Source organism: Acipenser ruthenus, chromosome 20, assembly GCF_902713425.1.
Source record: "Acipenser ruthenus chromosome 20, fAciRut3.2 maternal haplotype, whole genome shotgun sequence".
Taxonomy (NCBI): Eukaryota; Metazoa; Chordata; class Actinopteri; order Acipenseriformes; family Acipenseridae; genus Acipenser; species Acipenser ruthenus.
Genome location: NC_081208.1, coordinates 27,825,767 through 27,831,203, shown reverse-complemented (window position 1 = coordinate 27,831,203; position 5,437 = coordinate 27,825,767). Strand labels below are relative to the sequence as shown.

Here is a 5,437-nt window from a genome sequence, read left to right as displayed (position 1 = left end):
GTGGGAAATTATTATGGTGATGAAATATGAGCAATACCCTATTCACATTTTTCCCATAGTCACAGTTAAGTGTTTCGCATACAATTCACAGAAAGAATGACATAACAGGAAGACTTTTTTGTTACAACATTGCACAGCAGTTTATTAACATCAGCAGAGTTAATGAGATTTATCCGGTTTTATTGGTGTTATATACTGTGCACAATGCAGTTTACATCCTTTTAATTTACCAAACGTTTGACTAACCTGGGAAAGTACCATTAGACCAGCCTTAGCTGTCATTTGAAACAGGTTCAACATGAATTTCCCATGTCTTGTTAACTGATTTGTTATCTTCTTTGAAGTTTATTTTATACTGGCAGAACTATGAGGAAAAGAAGTAAAGAAAAGGTACCATGCGTGATCTACTTATTTATTTATTTTTTTGTTCGATTTCCTTGTTTACTGTTTTGCATATTATTCAACAGTGCTGGAGCCTTTCTAAAAGTGGTCCGGGGGTGAGGGTGTATCTGGGGGAAAAGGGGAGGGGTAGTGGGGTGCTGAGGGTAGCCCTTTACTCCAAACAAGCATGTCACAAAAAAAAGTATGCAGACTATAACCGCAACTAAACATTGTGCGCTATACAAGCGTCTCCCCCCTCACTATTCTGGTTTTCAAACCTTTAACCCTTCAAGGGATGTATGTGTCCCACAAATAAAAATGATGCTAACTTTCTTATTTTTGCAATGAGGTGTATGAAACAGTTTAAATTCACTGAAATGTTGGATCTGGTCTTCCAAATTGTCAGTTTCCTTGTGATATTTGAGTCACTTTCAAATGTATTTTAAGAAGAAACCGCTTGAACACGCGCTTAATTCCTTGTGTACCTTAAGGGGTTAAAAACAGTTAACCATCTGAAATATAGTCACTGAATGTAGGATTCTTAGGGGTTGAATCCATTATCATGCCTCTTGACATATGCACAGATCTGCACTATTGCTAAAAACTTGTAGTTAAAATGTGTTTCAAAATATGTTACCGGTTTCACCAGTTGAGTTCTGTAATTATGCAAGATTATCGTCATGAGCGTAGACAGCAGCAAGAAAGCTCGGGAGATTCCAGAAGCACTTTAGGAACACATTTGTGTACAAAAAGGTCTGTATTCGGAGAATATATATTTTTAAAAATTCAAGGCATTTCACAATAGTTGTCAAAGGAAAAGTCTTGAACAAAGCTTTTATATGTTGTCTTATATGTTTTTGATATTTTAAAACTAAAATCACTGACCATCAGATGAATGGTAAGAATTCTTGTGCACGGATTGAGACTATTGTCTAAGACTAGAATTGGCTAGATGGCACACCTCTGAAGACTTTTTTGTTGTTGTTGTTATAAATCATTTATTGGTGCATCTTAAGTTAACTAACATGACCCATAGTTTTGTCCAAACATACAGAGGGAGATTTATGCAGGTTGTCTAACAAATTGGCCATATATGAGAAAAGAGAGCAGCAAAATGTTTCCAAACCACCTTTCCAAACATGCCTCAATAAAAACTAGAGTAGACAATGTAAAGGAATATATGTGTGTGTGTGTGTGTGTGTGTGTGTGTGTGTTTATTTGTGATAACCAGGCTTATATATATTAAAAAAAAAATCTAAAAAACATATAGCTTATGTATGAGTTTTCATATCAATCTGCATAATATTAAAATCATATCTTGTTTTAATTTTTCTCCAAAGGCATAACTTCAGATAAATGAAGTGGCAAAATAACACCAAAACTTTGGATGTTAACTTTGGTGTTCTGACTGCATTTGTAAACCAATTAGCATGACTGACAAATACTGTCAACTCTCCAGGCAATATCCATCAGGGCTGTGCAACCTTGCTAATAAAACATCACATCTCGGTGTATTCAGTGTAGATAAACAGCAAGCTGTTAAGTACTGTTCTAAAGATTTAACTCAAAATGTTGTGCTTTATGTGGATCTTGCATTGATTTCTTTTTTTTTAGAAAGGTTATATCTAATCTTGTTGCAGTGTAAATCATTATACATTGTATGTTAACGCTAAAGCATTTTTCTCCGTAGTTTAATATAGTTTTACTTACCGAAGGCATTGTTCACTTACATCAGTGCAGAACATCTTTTGAGAGAAAAGTGTAGTCAAGGGCCACCTAGTGGACTTACACAAGATTGCACTTTGACAGCAAGAAAGGTGGCTTCATTGGTATTTTTTTTGTGTGTATTTTTTTTTTTTTTTTTTTTTTTTAAGTAGATCACTTTGTGAATTGGAATTAGCAACTTTGATAAAGAACCAGAGCAGTACAGTACTTATATTATGCGCCAATCCTTCTTCTTTTTCTTTCACTTGCATGTCAATCAAAAAAAAAAAGGTTTGCACTGGATTAGTGACTGATGAAAGAACTTCATCTGATCATTATGCAGTCAAACCTGTAAAGAGAGTCCATAACTTGTGAATTTTCCATTTGTCTCTGACATGCCTTCTGTAATTATGTATGTCTTACATACACTGTAAAAGCTAGAAGATGTAATATGAACAAAAGGAAGTATGTCATTTAATAACATTCATTTAGATAATGCATTTACAAAACAAATTATTTTGTGAAAGTAATGAATGCTTGCCTGTCTCAGGTGACACAAAATGTTTTAAATCCTTTTCACATTTCAATGCCTGTGTCTGCCTTTCAGGTACGTGTTGCTTCATTGCATCCTGAAACCAACGCCAGCATAAGCATAAGATATTTTTCGATTACCGCGCACATTGTTTTCATACTCTTCTAAGTATGGCTTGAATTTTTCGGTGTTCATTTTCCTTTTAACGGTTTGCCTTTAAGTCTTGAGCCGCTACGTCCTAATTATGAGAACATTTTGTTAAATTAGCGGGAAAGAACAACACAACACGAAACTGACACATTGGAAGCTACCCAGTTCCCAGGCAAGTGTGAGAACGAAATGCAAGTTAAAGTAGCATCTGGGGGGAGTGATTAATGTCATTGCTTGCTCTTGTGTTCGAATAATGAAGAAGGTGAAACAAAATCAGCAAGTCAATCAGGACATCAAGGTAAAAAGAAGCGACTTTGTTCAGTAATTAACAGTTTCATTAAGATATTGAATCGGCTCAAAACACAGTCACGTGAACAAAAATAAAAATATACAAATATCATTGGGAGGAATTTAAAGTTGTCACTTAGACCAGGTGGTTGCTATATAATGGTGGTCGCATGAGCAGGTTTGACTGTACTTGTGCTTTTGTTGTTGTCCACCTAGGATAGAGACAGAATATTTTACAACACACACCATTTAATTCCAGTCTTCCTCATGCCTTATGGTTACAGGGTTAACCTAAATGGTGAGTACACTGCAATGCTTGGTTGCCACTTATAAAAGAGAGTACTAATTACTGAATGTAATCTGATTAGCATTTAATGGTGGAAATTAAAAGTACAAAGTGAAATGAATGGCTTGTTTCTCCAGAGACATGCCAATCAATATCTTTTTCCAGGTAGCTAAGTTCCTTTTATACTCCATCTGGCAGATGCACATCTCTTTCCATTAGTTTCTGCGGGGGAGCTGGTGACATATCCTGAGTCTGCTTCAGCTTCACTGGCACCTGATTAAAGGTCTGTGGTTCCTTTCACTTTAAATTTCTTAGCGGAATGCTCGCTTGGTCTTAGCTGGGACTTCCTGCTGTAGCTATGGGAAACAAATCCATCAATTTCCACACCAAACACGCTGTTGCACTTTGGAATGACTGTTGAGAAAAAGAGAGAAAATGTGATTTTTTTTTTTTTTTTGTGGTAATCGGATGATACATAATCATTATAAAATAAGCATCCTTTTTTTCTTGAGGATATGTACCTTTTAATTTGTCATCTTTAGTAATAATTTTGAACATATGCTTCAGTTCTTGCAGAATGATGCCTTTAGTGCACATAGGAGGGACATTTTTCAACAGGGAGGGCGCAAAGCAATCCTGGGGGGCCGCGAGAAACGTCCACATTTTTTAAAAAAAATTAAAATGTATACGTGACATGACGTTCTGTAGATGGCACAGGTTGATTCTATGGTAGTATAACCCCCCTCCCACACAAATAAATATGCAAAATGTCTAACAGCAGTGTGTGTGTGTCATATATAGTATGTGTGTGTCATATATATATATATATATATATATATATGTGTGTGTATATGTCACTAACACCGTTACTGACTGGTTAAAAATACAGTATTTATATTGTCTTAACAGTAAACGGTGTACACTTTCTACTGAATAATGCATTATGTTATAGGAAAGGCAAGTGCTGTATTCACATAAGCGTCGTAATAATAAACCCATATCACCCAAGAATAAAGAGATAATGACATGCATTACACACGAACATACATATGTATAAATTGCAGAGGGCAGCAAAACACAGACAGTTCCAATAATGGAATAATGGCAAAGGCATTACCTGAATATCAAGCATCTTGGCATGATTAGGCGGTATATTTAAGCACATATCACCTATGTATAATTAGACAGAGATATTTATTAACACAACGATGAAATTAAAAACGATTGACACATGTGCAGTTTTTTTTCTACAGATAGTTGAGGTACACTGACGAGTCATATAAAAATACATTAAAATGCATACAACTTTAATTTGCCATACTGCCCTAGTAAATGCATGTTGTTTACTATGATTAAAACTTTCTGGTAATGTTCTGTAAATCGAAACTTTCTGGTAATATTCTGAAACACAACCAGCATATACACAGTTCATTCTGTGTATTGTAGGCAAACAGCACCGCAAAATTACGCTGCATTGCGTTTCGATGTTGTTTGTTTTCTGGTTTTAAAAATAAATAAATGGCTGTCTCTCCAAGTTGACGTGTTTGTGTTTTGCTTCCCCAGCGCGTAATGACGCACAGACGTGAGCAATACAGCACAGATATTTTTGACTAGAGATTAAGACTGAAAGAGCACAAGATCGATGCTGGCAACCACTAACGATTAGCAGTCAGTCAGGTATGGAATGCAGTGTTTGCTATGGATACACTTGTTCATAGGTTATTTTCACAAAACATGAGCAGCGAATTCAGTGTGTTATTTAGAAATTGTAGAAAATACAATATAGTCAGCAGTGTTAATTACTGATAGAAAATTATTTTATTATAACTCCATTTATTCATCCTTCAAATAAATCTAATACCTAACAAAGAAGTAAAATCAATTAGAGGAAAGAGTGTTGCATTTGTGTATGATTGTTTTAATCTCTCGCTATTGAATTAATCCCCATGACGACACTATTGCAACGGGAAAATAACTAGGTGTGTGAAATTTACATCGAAATGTTCGTCCAGGTATCAGCTTGTCTGCCTGTGTTACACTCTACGGGGTGAGCATGATAACTGCCCTGCACTGGTATTCACGAACCTAAATCTGTT

The 5,437-nt window shown here is 35.5% G+C and overlaps 1 long non-coding RNA gene across 2 annotated transcripts; it reads right to left on the bottom strand.

The window, feature by feature from the left end:
- Positions 1-1,250: 1,250 nt before the first annotated feature.
- LOC117425114 (uncharacterized) lies at positions 1,251-4,890 on the bottom strand. 2 transcript variants are annotated; one of them, XR_009307926.1, is made up of 3 exons: positions 4,459-4,890; positions 3,863-3,977; positions 1,251-3,755 (listed from the first exon to the last, which is right to left on the bottom strand). It is a non-coding gene; the product is annotated as an uncharacterized LOC117425114 (long non-coding RNA). The 2 variants fall into 2 exon arrangements; XR_004547969.2 differs by lacking the exon at positions 3,863-3,977.
- Positions 4,891-5,437: the final 547 nt, after the last annotated feature.